This window comes from Bos javanicus, chromosome 7, assembly GCF_032452875.1.
Source record: "Bos javanicus breed banteng chromosome 7, ARS-OSU_banteng_1.0, whole genome shotgun sequence".
NCBI classification, from domain to species: domain Eukaryota; kingdom Metazoa; phylum Chordata; class Mammalia; order Artiodactyla; family Bovidae; genus Bos; species Bos javanicus.
The window spans coordinates 20,862,580-20,885,929 of NC_083874.1; the positions used below are offsets into that span (position 1 = coordinate 20,862,580).

The 23,350-nt window shown below is 49.4% G+C and overlaps 1 protein-coding gene across 1 annotated transcript in view; it reads right to left on the bottom strand.

The window, feature by feature from the left end:
- The window catches only part of TMPRSS9 (transmembrane serine protease 9), a 56,889-nt gene extending 35,034 nt beyond the window's left edge, over window positions 1-21,855 (bottom strand). Inside the window, exon 1 of the mRNA XM_061422764.1 lies at window positions 21,785-21,855. The gene's annotated coding sequence lies outside the window, so the exon portion shown is untranslated. The remainder of the gene's footprint in view (window positions 1-21,784) is intronic.
- Between the last annotated feature and the right edge of the window lie 1,495 nt (window positions 21,856-23,350).

A 23,350-nucleotide genomic window follows, 5' to 3' on the forward strand; every position in this document is an offset into this window, starting at 1 on the left:
GTCCTGCAGATTCAATATCCTGCACTTCTCTAGAATAGGGGGCACTAAACTTCATACGCGGAGAGCCAGAGTGAATATTTTCAGCTTTGTAGTCCCACAGTCTACTATTAATACAACTCTGTCACGTCATAAAAGCAGCATCAGGCACATGTAAACACACAGGTATGGCTATGTTCCCATGAAACAGGATTGGCTGGGGTTAATCTGAGGGCCATAATATGGGACCCTCGGTCTAGGGTTCCTCTTTTGTCTTCATCCACACTGCCTAATGCAAGTTGTCACCACCTCAAATCTGAATTATTGCAACAACTTGGACTCTCCACTTCATTATCCACACTAGAGCCAGACTGATCTTTCACCAGGAAAACCCAGTTACTCTTCTGCTTTTCAGCAGTCAAACCCAATGGGTAAAGGGCAGAAAAACAAAGTCAGACAAGAGAGACACACCCTCATCTTAGATTCTGCAGGATTCCAACAGATAAAAGTATGCTAAGGATAAGTCCTCAATCTCAAAATAGCAAAACACACTAAGAAAAAAAAACAATCAGCAAGAGTCAGCAGAAAAAAAGAAGACAGTACTAGATACTGAAGACATTCTGAAAGTGAAACCATCTGAGATTATAAAACAATATATATGACAATATTTTATATGCTTAAAACTCATTCAGACATAAAATAATTGAAAACAGGCTGGAACACAGACTGGATGGACATGAGTTTGAGCAAGCTCCGGGAGTTGGTGATGGACAGGGAAGCCTGGCATGCTGCAGTCCATGGGATCACAAAGAGTTGGACGTGACTGAGCAACTGAAGGTTTAAAAAATTATTTAGAACTGAATGATAGTGAATATGAAAGTAAAAAGTGAAAGTGTTAGTCGCTCAGTCATGTCCAACTTTTTGCGACCCCATGAACTGTAGACCGCCAGGCTCCTCTGTCCATGGGATTCTCCAGGCAAGAATACTGGAGTGGGTTGCTGTGCCCTCTTTCAGGGGATCTTCCCGACCCAGGGATCAAACCTGTCTTTTCCGTCTCCTATATTGGCAGGCAGGCTCTTTATCACTAGAACCATCTGGGAAGCTATTCTCATACTATATGACTGTTATTTTTTTTTCTGGTTGTGCCACATGGCATGTGGGATCTTAGTTTCCTGACCAGGGATTGAACCCATATCCCCTACTTCGGAAGCATGGAGTCTTAACCACTGGACTGCTAGGGAAGTCCCTATTCTATGACTTAATGACAAAACAGTGTAGGGGGGTGGATAAAATAGAACACTCTAAAAACAAACAAGCAAACAGAAATAAACTTTGGCCTTTGCCCCCAGTTCTGGGAAGTGGTCTCTGGGAGACTGAGGTCAACCATGTGGATGATTGATGAGTCAGTCAGTGAATCAGTTGTGCCCAGTGAAAGCTCTGTACCCTGGCGCTTGGGGGAGCCACCCTGACTGGCAATGCTTCGTGTGTGTTGTCTCACAACAATGCCGGGAGAATACTGCATCCTGACTGTGCCGGGAGAGGACATGGAACTTCCTGTTTGTGTCTCCCACTCCCAATTCATATGTTAAAACCCTAACCCTCCATGGGATGATATTTGGAGGTGGGGCCTTTGGGAAGTGTTGAGGGTGGGGCTCCCCAGGAATGAGATTAGTGCCCGTATAAAGGGAACCCAGAAGAGAAGAAAATGGAAACCCACTCCAGCATTCTTGCCTGGGAAATTCCATGGACAGAGGAGCCTGGTGGGCTATGGTCCATGGGGTCACAAAAAGTCAAGACACGACTTAGTGATGAAAGAACTAGCCACATATGACTACTGAGCACTTGAAATAAGTTAAGGTATGCTATAAGCAAAAAATGCACACTGGATTTCCAAGACAGTGTGAAAAAAAGAGAGAGAGAGAGAAAGAGTGTAAAACATCTTACAATCTTTATACTGACTATATGTTAAAAGGTATCTAGACTATATTGGGCTAAATAGAATGTTATTAAAAAAATTTTTTTTTAAATGAGATGAACAACTAATGAAAATCTACTGTATGGCACAGGGAACTCAGTGCTCTGTGGTGACCTAAACGGGAGGGAAATCCAAAAAAGAGAGGATGCATGCTAAGTCGCTCCAGTTGTGTCCGACTCTTTGCAACCCTATGGACTGCAGCCCACCAGATTCCTCTGACCATGAGATTCTCCAGCAAGAATACTGGAGTGGGTTGCCATTTCCTCCTCCAGGGGATCTTCCTGACCCAGGGATCAAACCTTCAGCTCTAACGTTCCCTGCATTGGCAGGTGGGTTCTTTACCACCAGCTCCACCAAGTATGTATAAACACACAGCTGATTCACTTTGCTGTACAGCAGACACTAATATGCCATTGTACCCCAGAGACCTCCCTGGACCCTCTGCCATGAGAAGACACAGCAAAGAGATCGCCATCGGTGAGCCAAGAAGCAGGGCCTCAGCAGACACTGGACCTGCCAGTGCCTTGATGCTGGATTTCCAGCCCCCAGTACTCTGAGATGTAAATTTGTGTTGTGTATCAGTTGCCCAGTCTTGGTATTTTGGAACGGCAGCCCAAAGGGACTCAGACAGCTAGACTCAGTCCTATATCTCTCTCCCTTTAGTTGATCTTAATCCATCATCTTATTTTTGTTAATATTTTTATTAACTTATTTAGCTGCATCAGGTCTTAACTGTGGCTTGTGGGATCTAGTTCCCCAACCAGGGATGGAGCCGGGACCCCTGTATTAGAAGCATGGAGTTTCAGCCACTGGACCACCAGTTGTTACTCAGTCGTTCAGTCATATTTGACTCTCTGCGACTCCATGGACTTCAGAATATCAGGCTTCACTGTGCTTCATCATCTCCCAGAGTTTGCTCAAACTTATATCCATTGAGCCATTGACACCATCCAACCATTTCATCCTTTTTTGCCCCTTTCTTCTCCTGCCTTCAGTCTTCCCCAGCATCAAGGTCTTTAACCATCAGGGAAATCCCTTAATCCATAATCTTTATCCCTCTAACTGTTACAGCTAATCCTAAACCGTAACTGTGACTATGATAGCACTTACTGATTTCTGAGTCTTTCTAGTGAATTGTCAAACCTCATGGTGGTTTTGGGAACCACTCCTGCTTATTAGCTTCCTGGGGTGGCCATAACAAAGCACCACAAGCATGGGGTCTTATATAAGAAATGCTTGTTGACTCCCAGTTCTGGAGGTCAAGAATCAGAGGTCAGCATGTCAGCAGGGTAGCTTCCTCTGCAGACTTGTTCCAGGCTCTCTCCTGGCTTCCAGAGGTGGCTGGTGACCTTTGATGTTACTTGGCTTGCGGCAGCCTCACTATGTCTCTGCCTCCATCTCTACACTGCCTTCTCCCAGTGTCCAAATGTCCCCTTGCTATAAGGACAGCAGTTGTATCGAATTAAAGCCCACCCTGATGACCTCGTTTTAACTTGACTGTATCTACAAAGACCCTATATCCAAATGAGGGCACTTCCTGAGGTGTTGGGGGTTAGGACTGCAATGGTGGGGAAACATCCCTCAACTTGCAAATGACCTCAGAATCGAGGACAGTCCTGCACAGAGACTGTGACCTCTGACCGTGCAGTTCTCCCCACCAGCCTCACAAAGGAAAAGTGTTAAAAAGAGAGGGTATATGCCCATTAGGATGCTTATCGCCAAAAACCAAAAGATAGCAAGCGCTGGCGAGGATGTGGGGCAGTTAGCCCCGTCATGCACCATCACTGGGAGTGCAAACCGGTGTAGCCAACAGGGAAGCAGTCTGGAGGGTTCTCAAAACATTAAACACAGAACAACCATACGCTGCAGTAAGCTGACTCCTGGGTATACATACACCCAAAAGAACAAAAAGCAGGGTCTCAAACATATTTGCACACCTATATTCACAGCAGCATATTCACAGTGGCCAAAGGTAGAAGCAACCCAAGTGTCCATTGGTGGGTGATGGGTAAACACAACGTGGTCCATCCACACAGTGGAATGTTACTCAGTCTTAAAAAGGAAGGAGATTCAGACACGTGCTACCACCTGGAAGAGCCTTGAGAACATGATGCTCAGTGACAGAAGCAGACACAGAAGGACAAATACTGATTCCACTCTCAGGAGGTCCTGGAGGAGCCAGACCCACAGACACAGGAAGTAGATGATGGGCCCAGGGGCTGGCGGAAGGGACTGGGAGTCTGTTTAATGAGAGCGGAGGTTTAGCTTGGGAAGATGAGAAAGTTCTAGAGATGATGGTGGGATGGTTGCACAACCATGTGAATGTGCTTAGTGCCACCAAGCTGTGCACCTAAAAACGGTTATGATGGTGAATTCTACATTATGTATAATCTACCCTGGTAGCTCAGATGGTAAAGAATCCGTCCACAATGTGGGAGACCTAGATTCGATTCCTGGGTTGGGAAGATGCCCCGGAGGAGGGCATGGCAACCCACTCCAGTATTCTTGCCTGGAGAATTTCATAGACAGAGCAGCCTGGCACGCTACAGTCCGTGGGGTTGCAAAGAGTCAAACACAATCGAGCCACTAAGCACACACACATAATCTACCCCAATAAAAATAGAAAGGAATTGAGAGAGAGGAACTGACATATGCCAGAAGTAGAGAAGCGAGAAGGGAAAACTGTTCACAGACAGAAACACCCAGAATGTGAAGGCCAAGAGGGATTATCTGTGAACAAACGAGGAAACCCAGAAGAGGCCAGGCCGCTGGCAGCCCTGCCCCAGCTAGGAGTCCAACAAATTCTGGCCTGGACGCGCACCAGCGCATTCATGCCCCGGCACGACCCTGAAGCGGCCTCCTCGGAGGGCGCAGAAACCGCATCCAGATGTTGGCAGGTCTGGTGTAGGGCAGATAAAAATCAGGCTCTGAAATCTGCCTTGGAACCAAGCGAAGCTCAGAAAACACAATGACTGTTTGGTCCAAAATACCCGACAGTGTCTCCAGGCACTTCCACAGAAACAGCATTTCGCCTGGACACTGTGGCAGAGAAGATAATATCCACAAAGACGCCCCCGTCCTAGTCCTGGGACCATGGGGACATGTCACAGGGCAGAAGAGACTCTGCAGGTGGGATTAAGGCCCCTGAGACAGGGCCCCTATAAGTGGGAGGGGAGGGTCAAAGGCAGAGAGATGGGAGATGCTGCTCTGCTGGCTGTGAGGATGGAGGGAGGGGCCGCGATCCAGGGATGCGGCGCCTCTAGAAGCTGGAAAAGGCAGGAGCCGGTGCTCCCTGGAGCCTCCGGAGGGACCGGCCTTGCCCACAGAGGCATTTAGCCCCCGGGAGGCTCCCTAAGTTACAGCAGCAACAGGAAGCTAATATAGGCTCTTTGCAGGCCATGCCACACAGTGCTCAACCAAGACAGAGCTGTGTGTTGAGCGGGGGCACTGAGCATCTTTATAGGAAGAAAACCTTGAAAATGGGAACTGCCCTTTCCCCACTGCTCTCTCTGGTCAGATGCAAGAACTGCTAGTCGCCAGAAGACCAATGACTACATTCTGGCTTCAGCCCAAATAGTTTCATGGCCCCAGCAGGGCAGTGAACCTCTCCAGGCCTCAGTTACTGGCTGGTCGTTGATCGGCTTTGTGCCTTTAGTTCTAATTTCGATAGCAAGCGGCTGACCATGTCTTTTTGTCTTCCTAGAATTCTTTTTCCAAGGGGAAAGTCCACCCCAGTCATATGGCTCACCCACTACACTAATCACAGTAGTGACTGGTCCACACTGGACCCAGACCTGCCAGTCACAATAACCAATCCTCCTCCCCCATCAGTGATTGGTCTATCCTGGACCTGGGCCTGTCAATCACAGTACCCATACCTCCATCCCTATTGATGATTGGGGCACTGGATGCAAGCCAGCCAATCACAGTAACCACTGCTCCATCCCTGTTGATGACTGGTCCACACTGGACACAGATCCGCCAATCACAGTAACCACCCTTTCACCCACATCAGTGACTGGTCCAAAGGGTTGCAGGCCAACCAACTTTCCTCTCTAAATTTCAACTGTATGAAATTGCCACTTTCGTAGGCCAAAAACAATAGGACATGATCAACTTCATGGGGGCTTCTCTGATGGCTCAGACAGTAAAGAATCTGTCTGCAATGCAGGATATCTGGGTTCCACTCCTGAGTGGAGAAGATCCCCTGGAGACGGGAATGGCTACCCACCTCAGTATTCTTTCCTGGAGAATTACATGGACACAGAAGCCTGGTGGGCTATAGTCCATGGGGTCGCAAAAGGTTGGACCTGACTGAGCAATTAACACGTTCACACAACTAACAACAGGAGGGAGGGTGCAGCCTTCTTCCCAGTGGGGCTCCTTGGCTCCCATGACTAGGCTTGAGGCTATCGACTGCCATCTTGACCTCCAAAAGAATGGCAGGAGGATGCGGTCAATTCTGAAGGAAGAGGCTGGATGGATGTAGGGAGCACAGCCAGGAAAGGACTTCAGGGGACAAGACAAAGTGACTCAGCCCTGCCTGGGGCCAGGTCTTCTCTGGACTGGCCAGGCACAGGAGCCAAACTTGGCTCGAATGGTTCAAGCTGGGGTTGTCTCTTTTACATGAATCTTGGACAAACCAAAATAGGGAGCTGTAACTTCTACAGGGACCCTACAGCCCTTCACCACCTCTCCACCATTGTAAAAAGAGAGACCACTTGATCAACACAACATCAGATTTATCCAAATTCTAGATGGTGTCACCTCTGCATACATGGGGATCCTGTTTCCATGAGGCCTGGGCAGAGTCATGTACAGCCCATGGTCAGGAGAGAACCTCCTCGCTAAGTGCACCATCCAAGTCTGAAAAGCGTCCCTGGAGACAAAGGAGCCTTCACGTCAGGTCTTCATGTTCTCATTCACTGGCCTCCTTTTGGGCAAAATCTTGATGGACAGCATTGATAGATAGATAGTGAAGTTGCTCAGTCGTGTCTGACTCTTTTCGACCCCATGGACTGTAGCCCAACAGGCTCCTCTGTCCATGGGATTCTCCAGGCAAGCATATCGGAGTGGGTTGCCATTTCTTTCTCCAGGAGAGCTTCCTGACCCAGGATTCAAACCCGGGTCTCCGGCATTGTAGGCAGACGTGTTACCGTCTTAGCCACCAGGGTACTCCGATGGACAGCTTAAGCAGTTACAAAATAAAGCCTGTCAAATGATTTGTAAGTGGCACCCACGCCACAGTCTGTGCAAAAGCCCTTCTTCCTCCCCAGGAGAGCCCACGGCAGCAAGGATCACTTATCCACTGACAACCTTCAAGTATTAACAGAAATTTCCAGCTCAAGTTGCTCTGGAGCTTCAGTCAGGACTCACCTGGACCTGGACATCTCCCCCTGCAGCTCAGTGTGTTCCCGAGTGGGGGAATCCTCCCCTGACAAACCTCTCACCCCTCTTCTCCTGAGTTCTAGGGTACCACCTCTCTCATGGACAGAGGTTCGTTAACATTGTATAGGAGGCGGTGATCAAAACTATCCCCAAGAAAAAGAAACCCAAAAAGGCAAAATGGTTGTCTGAGGAGGCTTTACAAATAGCTGAGAAAAGAGAAGCAAAAGGCAAAGGAGAAAAGGAAAGATATACCCATCTGAATGCAGAGTTCCAGAGAATAGCAAGGAGAGATAAGAAACCCATCTTCTTGAGTGAACAATGCAAAGAAATAGAGAAAAACTAGAAAAGACTAGAGATCTCTTCAAGAAAATTGAGATACCAAGGGAACATTTCATGCAAAGATGGACACAACAAAGGACGGAAATGGTATGGACTTAACAGAAGCAGAAGATATTAAGAAGAGGTGGCAAGAATACACAGGAGAACTGTACAAAAAAAAGGTCTTAATGACCTGGACAACCACGATGGTGTGGTCACTCACCCAGAGCCAGATTCCTGGAGTATGAAGTCAAATGGGCCTTACAAAGCATTACTACCAACAAAACTAGTGGAGCTAACGGAATTCCAGCTGAGCTATTTCAAATCCTAAAAGATGCTGCTGTTACAATGCTGCACTCGATAAGCCAGCAAATTTAGAAAACTCCACAGTGGCCACAGGACTGGAAAAGGTCAGTTTTCATTCCAATCCCAAAGAAGGGCGATGCCAAAGAAAGCTCACACTACCACACAATTGCACTCATTTTACATGCTAGCAAAGTAATGCTCAAAATCCTTCAAGCTAAGCTTCAACAGTATGTGAACGGAGAACTTCAGAGGTTAAAGCTGGATTTAGAAAAGGCAGAAGATCCAGGGATCAAATTGCCAACATCTACTGGATCATAGAAAAAGCAAGAGTTCCAGAAAAACATCTGCTTCATTGACTATGCTAAAGGCTTTGACTGTGTGAATCACAACAAACTGTGGAAAATTCTTAAAGAGATGGGAATACTAGACCACCTTACCTGCCCCCTGAGAAACCTGTATGCAAGTCAAGAAGCAACAGGTAGAACCCGTTATGGAACAACAGACTGGTCCAAAATTGGGAAAGGAGTACCGTAAGGTTATATATTGTCACCCTGCTTATTTATCTTATATGTAGTGTACATCATGTGAAAAGCCAGGCTGGGTGAATCACAAGCTGGAATCAAGATTGTCGGGAGAAATATCAACAACCTCAGATATGCAGATGATACCACCCTAATGGCAGAAAATGAAGAGGAACTAAAGAGCCTCTTGATGAAGGTGAAAGAGGACCATGAAAAAGCTGGCTTAAAACTCAACATTCAAAAAACTAAGATCATGGCATCTAGTCCCATCACTTCCTGGCAAATAAATGGGGAAAAAAATGGAAAGAGTGACAGACATTATTTTCTTGGGCTCCAAAATCACTGCAGATGGTGACTGCAGCCATGAAATTAAAAGATGCTTTGCTCCTTGGAAGAAAAGCTTTGACCAGCCTAGACAGCATATTAAAAAGCAAAGACAGCACTTGGCCGACAAAGGTCCATCTACTCAAAGCTATGATTTTTCCAGTAGTCATGTACAGAGGTGAGAGCCGGACCCTAAAGAAGGCTGAGCAGAGAAAAATTGATGCTTTTGAACTGTGGTGCTGGAGGAGACCCCTGAGAGTCCACTGGACAGTAAGGAGATCAAAGCAGTCAATTCTAAAGGAAATCAACCCTGAATATTCATTGGAAGGACTGATGCTGAAGCACCAATACTTTGGCCACCTGACGTGAAGATGTACCAGGTGGGTACTCCCAGTTCAGAGAAATTTCCAGACTCTCATCAACTCAAGGACAAACCTGGGCCCTCCACACCTGTCCCTTACCTCATCTCCATGCCAAGTCTTTGCAAATGGTTGACACAGAAAACATGTTTGTTTCTTTACTTTTTAAAAATATTTTTAATTTTTATTTATTTGGTTGTACCGGGTCTTAGTTGCAACATCTGGGATCTAGTTCCCTGACCAGGGATTATACTTGGACCCCCTGAATTGGGAGTGTGGAGTCTTAGCCACTGGACCAACAGGGAAGTCCTGAAAATGTGTTTATTGCTCAAGTGAAAAGCTGACAGTTTTACCAAAGGAGAAACAGGTGACTGCTGATTAGCTCTGCAAAAAGTGGACCAAAGCCCTCCGAGTTGCAACATCTCTGGGTTGCTTTATCTTCTATATAATTTTTTTTTAATTATTTATTTGGCTGCTCCAGGTCTTAGTTGCAGCATGCGGGATCTAGTTCCCTGACTAGGGATCAAACCCCGGCCCCCTGCACTGGGAGCACAGAGTCTTAGCCACCGGACCACCAGGAAGTCCTCTCCATATAATGCTATGCTATGCTAAGTCGCTTCAGTCATGTCTGACTCTGTGCGACCCCATAGACGGCAGCCCACCAGGCTCCCCCGTCCCTGGGATTCTCCAGGCAAGAATACTGGAGTTGCCATTTCCTTCTCCAATGCATGAAAGTGAAAAGTGAAAGTGAAGTCGCCCTGTCGTGCCCGACTCTTAGCGACCCCAAGAACTGCAGCCTACCAGGCTCCTCCATCCATGGGATTTTCCAGGCAAGAATACTGGAGTGGGGTGCCATTGCCTTCTCCACTCCATATAATGTTGAGGTATAAAAATTGAAGGTGGGATTGATCGCCAGTGAATTTTGTCTTCAGTCATCATGTAAAGTCCATTTGAAATCCAGCTTTCCCTAAATACCCCTATTTCTAAATTGAAATAAAGTTCTGAGCGAGATATAAAGTCCAGGAACTTCCCTGGTGGTCCTGTGGTTACACTCGGTGCTTCTACTGCAAGGGAGGCGTGGGTTCTATCCTGGCTGGGGAACTAAGATTCCACATACTGCGCTATTCAGCCAAAAAAAAAAAAAAAGATGTAAAGTCCATTTAGGATTTTTTTTAAAAGTCAGCTTAGACAGCTGTCTCTCCTCCCTTTCACTCAGATGTAATGGAGACAGCCTGGCTGCAACAAGCAGCTGTTTCACTAGGGACAGAGGCAAAGGGGGTGGAAGATCCAAGAAGATCCTTCGAGCCCCTAATCTCAGACAGCCAAATATCTTCTAGAATTGGCTTCATTTTTATTTTTTGCAAAGATCAGGGGTGGAATACAAAAGCGGAGTAGAAGGAGGGAAGATAAGAGAGAACAGGAGACTGCTGGCTCCACTCGGTGACCTCAGGCTGAGGGAGCACCCTCGACAGGAGGAAGCCTAGTTTAGTTTTCTAAAAGCAACTTTGGAGGATAAGTTACCACCTGGGCTTGAGAGATACGTGAAAACACCCCAGGCAGATCTGAAGAACGACTCCGAGGCAGTGAAGCAAGAGAAATGAGTAGGTGGGAGACGCCATCCCCAGTTACAGGAATGATCCTTGAAAACTTCCAAAAGGATCCGCACTGGCTCTGAGACCAGAAACATGAGCCCAGACACAGGGATGGAGAAGGAAAGGGCTGGGGAGGAGGGATAGTCAGGGAGTTCAGGACTGACATGTACACACTGCTATATTTGGACTACATAGGGGACTTCCCTGGTGGTCCAGTGGCTGCGACTCCATGCTCCCAATGCAGGGGCCCCAGTGTGATCTCTGGTCAAGGAACTAGATCCCACATGCCACAGCTGAGTGTTCTCATGCTACAACTAAGACCCTGTGCAGCCAAATAAATAAATAATATTTTAAAAAATAGAATGGATAACCAACAAGGACCTATGGTAGAGGACAGGGAACTCTGCTCAATATTATATAACAACCTAAATGGGTAGAGAATTTGTAAAAGAATAGATACATGTGGACTTCCCTGGTGGTACAGTGGATGAAAATCTGCCCACCAATGCAGGGGACACGGGTTCAATCCCTGGGCCAGGAAGATCCCACATGCCTAGCCACAACTGCGCCCCTGAGCCACAGCTGTGGAAGCCCTCAACCCTACAACCTGTGCTCTGCAACAAAAGAAGCCACTGCAGTGAGAAGCCCGAGCACCACAACGAGAGAGTAGCCCCTGCTCGCTGCATCTAGAGAAGACCCAGCCAAAAAGAAATAAAATTATAAATTCTAGTACAATTTTAAAAATTGACACACGTTAAAAAAATAGAATGGATAACCAACAAAGACCTACTGTGGCGTGCAGGGAACTGTACTCAGTATCATGTAATAACCTAAATGGAAAAAGCGTTTAGGAAAGAATAGGTATATGTATAACTGAATCACTTTGCTGTACACCCGAAACTAACACAATATTTCAATCAACTAGCGACAGTCGTTCAGTCGTGTCTGACTTTTTGCAACCCCCTGGACTGTAGCCCGCCAGGCTCCTCTGTCCATGGGATTTCCCAGGCAAGAATACTGAAGTGGGTTGCCATTTCCTCCTCCAGGAAATCTTCTCAACCCAGAGATTGAACCCGAGTCTCCTAAGTCTCTTGCATTGGCAAATGGATTCTTTACCACTGAGCCAAATATTGTCAAGCATCTAGACTCCAATATAAAATTAAAAAGTTTAAAAAAGAAATTAAAAAAAAAAAAGGAAAAAGGGGTAGAATCTATTATCAGAACATAGAGACCGCAGATCCAAACTGTGAAGCTCAGCACCCAGGTCTCCAGCTGAGCCCACAGCTGCATCAGCCCCCTCCCTGGAATATATACCACCGTCATCCCACGGCCCAACTCTTGCCCGCCAAGGCAGTGATGGGGTGACCAATATGGGGTGACAAAGCACCCCAGGTCCCCTGGGGCTCTTCCATATTGAACCTGGAAATCAGGACATTTGGTCACCCTACTCCCCCTCTGTCTTCACGTGCCAGGGAGGGTCTGGAGCCATCTTGGGGTTCCCAAGGAAGGGCTTGAGCTTTCCAGGTGGTGCTCTTGGTAATGCAGGAGATGCGGGTTTGATCTCTGGGTCAGGAAGATCCCCTGGAGGAGGGCACGGCAACCCACTCCAGTATTTTTGCTTGGAGAACCCCATGGATAAAGGAGCCTGGTGGACTACAGTCCATGGGGTCACAAAGAGTCAGACACAACGGAACACGCGCACACACACGGAAGGACTCAGCCAGCGCACCCCAAGAACTGAGCTGTCCTTGTGAATGAGGCAGGAACAGTGTCTATTTCCAGCCTCCTGATGTGCCGCGAAGTAGCTCAGTGTAAAGCCAGTGTGTTCTCACTGCCTCTCAAATGCCTGCCAGAGCCTGTTTCCAACAAGAGTGGAGAGAGTGAACCTCCTGTACAGAGCCTCTGGGAAGGAGCCAGGCCGAGCGGGGGTGGGGTGATGAGACAACCGCCTCAGGGGCCAGCAATCACCTCCTCCGTCAAATAGGGACTGACATACACACATGACTACACCGGAAATAGATTAACTAAGAAGGACCTACTGTACAGCACAGCCAAGAAGGCAATGGAAACCCACACCAGTACTCTTGACTGGAGAATCCCAGGGACGGCGGAGCCTGGTGGGCTGCAGTCTATGGGGTCGCACAGAGTCGGATACGACTGAAGCGACTTAGCAGCAGCTGCAGTACAGCACAGAGAACTCCATTTAATACTCTGTAACGACCTGTATGGGAACAGAACCTAAAGCATAGTGGACACATGTGTATTTATAACTGAGTCACTTTGCTGTACACCTGCAACTAACACAACATTGTGAATCAACTACGTGTATGCTCAGTCATGTCCAGCTCTTTGTGACTTCATACAGGGACTACACCCACTAGGCTCTTCTGTCCATGGGGATTCTCCAGGCAAGAATATTGGAGTGGGTTGCCTTGCCCTCCTCCAGGGGGTCTTCCCCACCCACAGATTGAACCCACATCTCTTCATCTCCTGCACTGGCAAGCGGGTTCTTTACCACTAGCACCACCTGGGAAGTCCTTAAAGATCAGTAGTATTTTCTGAAATCAAAACTCAAAATTAACACCAAGAAATCCATGACCAATGAAACAGCAACATTTTACATAAAGGCAGGCTCCCACACTGCACTCACTCACTCACCTTTCTCTCTCCCTCCCCATCCCAGCCCTCTGTGCATCATCTTTGCTTCTTAAGCTTTCTCTTGCATTCACTGGGTGTGTCCATTATTGCACCGGGATAGCATTTCTCTTGATCTTGAGCTTCTTGGTATTCCCTTAAACTTTGGGCCTAAGGTGAGGGTCCTGCTTACCATTCCAAGTCTGGGCCCCCGAGGATGGTCACAATCCAATAGCCCTGTCTGACTTTTTCCTCAGTCATTTTGTTTTTTAGTTCCACACTCTTATTCGTTTTCTGTCTGTGTGCATCAGCAACAAGTTTTCATTTTCAAAAAGCTTTTAGGTTTAAAAAGTAGATTCACAAATTAAAAAAGAAAATGTTCTAGGGACTTCCTTGGTGGTCCAATGGGTGAGAATCTGCCTGCCAACGCAGGAGACACAAGTTCCATCCCTGGGTTGGGAAGATCCCACATGCCTCGGAGCACCTAAGCCCGTGCACCACAATGAGCCCCCGCACTCTTCGAGACTGCGCTCTAGAGGTCATTCCAATGACCAGTCCTCGCACCACAGCTAAAGTGTAGCCCCTGCTCGCCACAACTAGAGAAAAGCCCACACAGCAATGAAGTCAAAGCCAAAAACAAAAATAAATAAAAAATTTTAAAAAAGAAAATGTTCCAAAATTGACTGTGGGGGTGGTTGCATATATTTGTGAAGATATCCAAAACCACTGAACATTGGTGAACTTTATGAAATGTGAATTATATCTCCATACAGCTGTTATTTTAAAAAATCAAAAGAAAAAGGTAGACCATTTAAAGAGTATTAAATAAATATTTTCACGGACTACCTGCAGATATGCACCTTGCCCCGTGATCCCATCCAGTCTGTGGTTTTAATAACACCCTGACATCTCCAAGCTCCAGGCCAGAATTATCTTCTGAATGCCCCACTTGAGTTAGCTTCTGGAACCTCCTTCCAGGTGACCTGAGGTGACCCCCACACCTGTGTGATCACCTCCCCTTGAGTGTGGTCAGGACCTGTGTTAAGTTTCTTAGCAGTAGGATATGGGGACTCGTGAGAGTCCCTTGAACTGCAAGGAGATTAAACTAGTCAATCCTAAAGGAAATCAACCCCTGAATATTCACTGGAAGGACTTGATGCTGAAGCTCCAATACTTTGGCCACCTGATGCAGACAGCTGACTCACTGGAAAAGACTCTGATGCTGGGAAAGATTGAATGCAAGAGGAGAAGGGGGCGGCAGAGGATGAGATGGCTAAATAGCATCATCCATTCAATGGATATGAACTTGAACAAACTCCAGGAGATAGTGAAAGACAGGGAAGCCTGGCGTGCTGCAGTTCACGGGGTCACAAAAAGTCAGACAGAACTTAGCAACTGAACAGCAACAAAGTGGGGACTTCCCTGGTGGTCCAACGGTTAGAGCTTCACCCTTTCACTGTCTGGTTTCAATCTCTGGTCAGGGAACCAGATCCCACGAGCTGCATGGTCAAAAAGAAAAAAAAAAAAAAATGGCCGTAGGATATGGCAGATGTGATGTCACTGTCAGGACTAAATTATATCATATAAGACGCCCATCTTAGCAGACTGAAGACCTTTCTGGCTGGCCTGCTGAAAGGGTGAGCTTATTGGAAGAGCCTGTGTCGGGCGGAGCTCTGGGTGCCTCTAGGAGCTGGGGGTGCCCACCAGCCAGACCCTTGGTCACCTGCACCAGTTAGGAAGTGGATCCTTCCCTATCCAGCCTTCAGATGAGAACACAGCCCAGACAGCCTCCTGACCACAGCCTTGTGTGACCCTGAGCAGGGAACCCAGCTAAGCCATGCCCAGACTCCTGACCCACAGAGACCAGGAGATGATAGACATGAGCCGTCTCAAGCTGCCAAACTGATGGCTGTTTGTTACCACAGGCCAGTGACTGACAAATGTCTTGAGTCTGACACACGCCCAACTGACAGCCCGTCTCGGCCCCAAGGATATCTGTTCCTCCCAGGTTTCCCTGCCTCAGACAAAAACTCCATGCTCAACATCACTCAGACCACCAATGCCTGAGGTCCTCCTGGGGCCTTTCTCGCAACCTCCATCCAGTCTGCCTGATCATGCTGTTAGTGCCTCCTCCAAAAATGCACATGGGGGATTTCCCTGGCAATCCAGTGGTTAGGACTCCCCCTTCCAATGCAGGGGCCTCAGGGTTGATCCCTGGTTGGGGAGCTAAGATGCCACATGCCTGGCAGCCAAAAAGCAAAACATAAAACAGAAGCAACACTGTAACAAATTCCATAAAGACTTTAAAAATGGTCCACATTAGGGCTTTCCTGGTGGCTCAGTGGTAAAGAATCTGCCTGCCAATGCAGGAGACTCGGGTTCCATCCCTGATCCAGGAAGATCCCACATGCCTTGCAGCAGCTAAGCCCAGGCACCACAACAATCAGTCCTGTGCTCGAGAGCCCAGGAGCCGCAGCTACTGAAGCCCATGTGCCCCAGAGCCTGCGCTCTGCAACAAAAGCAGCTACCTCGATGAGAAGCCCACATACCACAATTAGAGCGTAGCACCCACTCACCACCACTAGAGAAAAGCCCTCGCAGCAACAAAGACCCAGCACAGCCCAAAATTAATAATTTGTTAATGGTCCACATTTTTTAAAAGACCCACTAAAAGTCACATTTTAAAAATGCACCTAGGATTCGGCCACCTGCACCACCTCTGCCTGTGCTAAGCCACTTCATGTGTGTTCAACTCTTTGTGATCCCATGGACTGTAGCCTACCAGACTTCTTGGTTCATGGGATTCTCTAGGCAAAAATACTGGAGAGAGTTGCCATTTCCTCCTCCAGGGGATCTTCCTAACCCAGGGATTGAACCCATGTCTCTTATGTCTCCTGCTTTGGCAGGCAGATTCTTTACCACCTGCACCACCTCTGCCTGGGGCTAAGCAGAGATCTCCCAGACCTAGTCCTAGGGCTGGCCGCTGAAACCTGACCCGGGCCGTGTCCTAGACTTCCACTGGCTCCCACTCAGGGCATAAGCCCCTCATGACCCCGCCTCACACACTCTTTGCTGTGTGTCCTGAGCTCCCTCCTCCTGTTCCAGCCACATCAGTCCCCTGGCTGTTCCTCAAATACAGAGACATGGCCTTGCCCCAGGGACGGTCTGTGCCTTCTACCCAATGAGCTTGTCTACACCCTCAAGGCCATTACCTCCATCTCCCCTCTGCATCCCCTGCTGTGTAGGTTTTCTCCCACAGGGTGCCAAACTGCACCAGTGACAGCAGAAGGTAAGGTGGTATCTGCCGAGGTGTGGAACCTGGAGTCCCTTTGGAAGAAGTGGCCGAGCACTGGAAAGGGAGCCAGGACGAGAACAAGCACAGCCCAATATGTACGAAAAAAGCAAGTTATCCTACCCTCCACCCTGACCTCGAGCGCCAGAGAGTTCTAGTTTGATCGCTCCAGGTGATATATCATTTCTCAAGAGAACTGAAGTATGCTGGGGAAATGCCTTCAGTAAGTCAACAAGCATGTATGGCAGATAGATGTATGTGTTCAATCGCTCAGCTGTGTCGAAGTTTGCAGCCCCATGCACTGTAGCCTGCTATGCTCCTCTTTCCCAGGCGAGAACACTGGAATGGGTTGCCATTTCCTACTCCAGGGGATCTTCCCAACCCAGGGATTGAACCCTCGTCCCCTGTGTCTCCTGCATTGGCAGATGTGTTCTTTACCACTGGCTATACCTGGGAAGCCCACCTAGGAAGTCTACGTGGCAGGCATTGCACTGAATGATATTTACACATGTTACCTAACCTATGATCACAACTGCCCTACAAGACCAGTGTACTCTGACTGAAGAGGAAACAGAGGCACAGGAGCTGGGACACGTGCCCAAGGTCATGAGGAGGTGGTTCTAAAGGAGGTCCACAGATTTCTTGCCACTCTTCTCTTTGGTGGAGCCTAAATCTCTTCCCTGAATGTTCATTGGAAGGACTGATGCTGAAGCTCCAATACTTGGGCCACCTGATGTGAAGAGCTGATTCATTATGAAAGACCTTGATGCTGGAAAAGACTGAAGGCAGGAGGAGTTGGGGCAACACAGGATGAGATGGTTGGATGCCATTATCGACTCGATGGACATGAATTTAAGCAAACTCCGGGAGATAGTGAAGGACAAGGGAGCCTGGCGGGCTGCAGTCCATGGGGTTGCAAAGAGTCAGACATGACTTAGTGACTGAACAACAATTCTCTTCCCTTAGAGCGTGGACTAGACTTGACTCATGCCTAATGAATAAAAAACCAAAAGCAATGGCCTGAGACCTCTGAGTAGGTCGTAAAAGGCACTGAGGCTCTCCCCTGCCTGTCCTGGGGGAGTTGGCCACCATGTAGTAAGGAGGCTCAAGCAGCACCATGGGAGGTCCTGCTGAGGAGGAGTCGTGAGGGGCCTCCTGGAAGCTCCAACCCCTGTCCCCTTGAGAGACAGCAACCTTATGAGGGACTCTCAGTCAGAATCCCCAGTGCACTCCCTAATTCTTGCCCAGAGAAATTGGAGTAATAAACATTTGCCTTCATGTGTGAACTCGGGGAGAATTTGTTACAGAGCAAATGAGAACTGATATACAAGACTCCAGGCCCAGGACTTTTCTGTCTGGCTTTCAGTTTCCTTCTCAGGAAACACACATTGTATTCTTGGTGTTCCACACCATTCTGCCCTGAATCTTCATTTTGTGAGTTTTTTAAAATTTGGCTGCACCAGGTCTTAGTTAAAGTATGTGGGATTTTTAGTTTGGCCTGTGAGAACTAGGTCCCTGACCAGGAATGGAACCCGGGCATCCTGCATTGGGAGCACAGAGTCTTAACCACTGGATCATCACCAGGGAAGTCCCTCCTTGCTTGTCTTTAACAGCCAATTATATCTCGTCGGCTCAAACCATAATTCAGTCTCTCTAAGAGGAAATAAGGGGCTCGGGGTCACTTTTTTCCAAGCAGAGTCAACTATCAACTTAGCAAAGCCTTGGGATTTCCCTGGTGGTCCAGTGGTTAGGGCTCTGCCCTTCTAATGCAGGAGGTGTAGGTTCAATCCCTGGTCAGGGAACTAAAATCCCACATGCCCTGTGGTGCAGCCAAAAAAAAAAAATTAAAAAAAAAAACCAACTTCAGCAAAAACCCAAACCTCACCCCAGCTTTGCTCCCGGATTCCTACATTTCTTCCCCTCTCCACTCTCAACTCTTTGCCCACCTCTCTGTGTAACTTTTTTTTCTTGCCACTCATCCAAGACAGTCTTCCATCCCATTGCTTTTCCCTCTTTGCCTCCACGGCAGCCAGCGCTGATCTATACAACAGGCTTCTCTCATCTGCATTGCTACCTCTCCTGTTTCTCCCCACCCGGCTCCACTCTTCAGGCTCACGTCCAGCCAGGACACTGCCCCTCCCGCATTGCCCCAACCTCATGAAATCAATCACTCAGCAAGCCTTTAGGAAATTTAATAAGCTTGGTCTTTTTTTTTCCTTTTTGTCTGTGGACTTTTTGTTAGGTTTTCATAGGAAGAGGTGTTTGTGAGAGAACTATTTGCGGTGATGATATCTCATGTTTTTGTAGCTTTTTAATGTGCACAGAGGAAAGGGGAGTCAGAGAGCCTGTGGGTGGAGGGAGGCAGTTGAGGCAAGAAGCTGATAAACATGGGCGATACCCAGGGAAATAGATACAGACATGTACATGAAAAAAAGAAACTTCCAATCACTTGTGACTTGTATAGTTAAAAAAAGTACAGGTTCTCAGTGCAGCGGGAAATCTCAGATTAAATACCAGAACAGAAAAAGGTCATTAGTGCAAGAAACAGGGAAATCTAGGCAAAATTGATTGCGAGTGTTTATGTTTAATGTCAATTTCTTTTTCTCTTTTTTTCTTTTGGCCACACTGTACAGCCTGTAGGATCTTAGTTCCCCAACCAGGGATCGAACCCATACACCCTGCAGTGGGAGTGCAGTCTTACCCCCTGATCCACCAAGGCACGCATAATAAGTCTCTTCAGTCGCGTCTGACTCTGCGACCCTATGGACTATATAGCCGGCCAGGCTCCTCTGTCCACGGGATTCTCCAGGCAAGAATACTGGAATGGACTGCCACGATATCCTCCACGGGATCAAACCCACGTCTTTTACATCTCCTGCACTGGCAGGCAGGTACTTTACCACGAGCGCCACCTGGGAAGCTCAAGGATGGCCCCTAAGGCCAGTTTTCTTAGTGTTATCTCTAGGCTCTGGCAACGCAAGGTTTGAACACTAGGAGGCACTGGGTGAAGGGTGTACCAGGACACTGCCGTCTTTGCAATGAACAGGATTCTGAAATCACCTTTCTTAGTTAATAGAGGTAAAGTGGAGAAAACAGCAAAGCCTGATGTAGACATGAGCCAGCCACCCGGGACACGTTATCCTCTGCTTTACTCGAGAGCCACGCATATTCAGTGGGATATGAATATGGGGATAATGGGGAACAGCTGTTCCCCTGGTCCCACTGTTACATCCGTGGGATGTGCTTATGAGCAAAGAAAAGCAGCCAGGAGCAGAAAGGTAGCGCCTAAGATCTGTGTGCGGCTCACAGCCTCAAGTCAATTAATTCAGTCTCCCAGCACCCCCACGGAGAGGGGGCCAGCAGGATTATCCCCACTTTACAGATGAAGACATTGCGGCTTCAAGAGACAGCTCCTGTCTGTCTCTGTCATTCGCTCCCTCTTTCTCTCCCTCTTTGTATCTGTCTCTATCTCTGCCTCTCCATATCTCTGTCTCTGTCTCTTTGTCTCTCTAGGTGTCTCTGTCTCCTTCGCCCACCCCCTGCCTACACACACACAGAGTTCTTGGAATTCAGGAATGTCCCCCACCCTGTCTGTGGGTTTCCATCACGAAATGGGCATGGCTTCCCAGGACCGTGCAGCCAGGTAGAGCAGGTGAGCCGTGGGGACAGGGACCGAGAGCTCTAAACCATTCCCCAGGGCAGAAAGAGAGATGGTAAGAGGGGGAAGTGACTGGGTCCAGGCCCCAGCTCCTCTGGAGCCAGCCACAGACCCACAGGTGCTTCCCGCCTCCCTGCCACTGGTTTCTTTCTCTCTCCTGGGCTCCACGGATGGAAGCAGATGCCCAGACCTTCACATCCTCCTTCAGGAAGGACACACTCCCCTGTGCGTGCCTGTGGGCTCCCCCCAGGGTCTCTTTCCTGCCACCCATGTCTGTGGTACCAGGAACAGACCTTTCTCCACGAATCCTGTGCCGAGTGGGGTGCCCAGACTTAACCAAAGGCAACCCAGCTTGCCTCCCTCTGAGGCTCTTCCAGTTCCACACTTTACACTCTGAACTTTGAGAATCCTGCCTTGAACACACACATCTCCTCTCCGGTGGCTTGTGGGGTCCGCCCCCTAATCCCTCACTGCAGTCGCATCAGTAGCAACAATTAGGAGAGTGAAGTCGCTCAGTCATGTCTGACTTTGCAACCCCATGAACTGTAGCCCCCCAGGCTCCTCCGTCCATGGGATTTTCCAGGCAAGAATACTGGAGCAGGTTGCCATTTCCTTCTTCAGGGGATCTTCCCAACCTAGGTATCGAACCTAGGTCTCCCGTATTGCAGGCAGACTCTTTACCTGATCAGATCACAATGAATCAGAACACCTGACTGGCTATTTGGTGGGACAGGAGGGCTACACGTGGCATCCTGGGGGGTCCCACGGACTCTGTCCCCACTTCCCAGACAAGCAAACTGGAAAAGGGGTCCACACACACAACCACCCACAAAATCATACAGGATCTCACAGTGCAGTCATACGGCCACGCACACCCGCGGTCACACAACGTACAGGCAATAACACCACCCCACACAGCCACAGGCAACCCCACGCTTGAGACCACACAATTATGCTTACACACCACACGTGCTGCAGGTAACTGACTACGACCCCATTCGAAACCCAGGCCTTGTGAGCACCCCACCCCAAATCCTGGTCGGTTTTTCACGCCCTAGCAAGGGACTGGCTGAAAGAAGCCACAGGGAGGCGAGCAGAGGAACCCTCCCCAAAACCCTGGAGACCTCCCGGTCTCTGCTCCCCAACCCCGTTTTCTGCCGCCCCATCCACCCACACCCCCCATGCGGGTTTAGTCGAACTAATGGTGGGAAGGCAGGAGAGCGGCCACTGGGGACAGGGAGCCCTCAGGATCGGGAAAAACACAGGGCCCCCGGCCACGTCTACAGAGCAAGGCCTCATTCACACTCCCCGAGGGCGTCTACACAGCCCGACGCGTCCAACAACCCGGACCACATCCGCACCGCACCTGCTCCGTCTATACAGCCTGAACCCAGGCGTGGGGAGAGGGCGGCCACCTCAGAACGGGAGACCCTAGACTCACCGCTCTCTGCCCGAGGCTGCAGAGCGCGACCCGGCTCCCTCCCGGACAATCAACCCGGACTCCAGCGGCCTCGGGGATGGGGCGGGGCTGAGGGCGGCACCAGGTGGGAGCACCGCCTTCCCCCGACCCGGGCAACTCCTGGGCTGACCGCCTTCCTCCTACATCACCGCCCCCCGAGGTACCCCTCCCCCCATCACCGCCCCCGACGCGGCACCCCTTCCCCTGCTCACCTGAGACCCACCCGCGCCGCTCCCGGCTCCCCGAGGCTCCGAAAGGACAACTGGGTGTGGGCCGTCCTGCGCACCTGGTCAGGAGCCCAGGTGGACCCCATGAAGGAGCTGGGCCGGCGGAGGGAGGGAGTGGGCAGCCCGTGCCCCTGGAGCCCCGGGAGCCACGTGGGGAGCCCAATTCTGGCCCCTCGGATTTTCTGGGCGCTGGGGAGGCCAGTGCGGTCCAGGTAGAGGGTGTGGCCTGGGCAGGTGAGCCCACGTGGGCAGGTGACCTGGGACAGAGGGCAGCGGAGTGGAGCAGAGAGCTGGGGGGAGCAGTGTGTATGTGAATATCCAGGGTAGTTTATTAAACGAACTTTAACATTGTAAAATGGTTTCAGAGTTTTGAAAGATTCCTGAACATAGTATGGAGAGCTCCTACATACATACTTGGTCCAAGGTCCCCGTGTTCCTGACAGCTTGCTTTAGTGTGGTGGTTCGTGGGCACAGTTACCAACCATATTCCCTAATCCCTTAGGCTACAACTGGGTGACCAGGAAGCTGTTTGCTGTTTGCATTCCCCTTGGAGCTGCTCCACAGGAGGAGCCCCTGACCCTGGCTCCACTCCCTCCTTCCCTCGGAGCAGCCTCAGAGCTTTCTAGAACTTTAGTCCCCTCACCTGCGGGTGATATACCTTGCCTACCCCTCTCCAGGCCACAGTCCAGCCTCCTGTCACCCCCCCCCATCAGAGCCCCACACAGACTGTCCGGTGTCCCTCAGGCTGGATGGTCACCTCCTCCAGGAAGTTTCCCTGACACCTGCCCCCACAGGATAGAGCTGGGGGCCGCTCCCTTGCTGACCCTCCGACCCACTGCCTTCATAGACAGATGTGTCCCAGGTCTGAGCAGAGGGGTTGGCACAAAGCAGATGTGCCGTGAACCAGTGAGTGAATGAGCAGGTGGACGGATGAGAAATGCATAAGATCTGGTCTCTTAGTGGAAGAGAATTGCTATGCTCAGGTCCGCTTCGTAGTTCAAACACTAGATGCTGCTGTTGATATGGTGAGAGGTACAGCCTGGTGGGAGCCTGGAGGAGCTGGGCCTGCAGCCTGAAGGAGGGTCTGGCATCAGCTGACATACTCCAGTGCTCCCATAGGCAGTGAGTGAAGTGAAAGTCGCTCAGTTGTGTCTGACTCTTTGCGACCCCATGGAATTCTCCAGGCCAGAATACTGGAGTGGGTCGCCTTTCCCTTCTCCAGGGGATCTTCCCAACCCAGGGATTGAACCCAGTTCTCCCGCATTATTGCGGATGGATTCCTTACCAGCTGAGCCACAAGGAAAGCCCAGTGCTCCCGTGG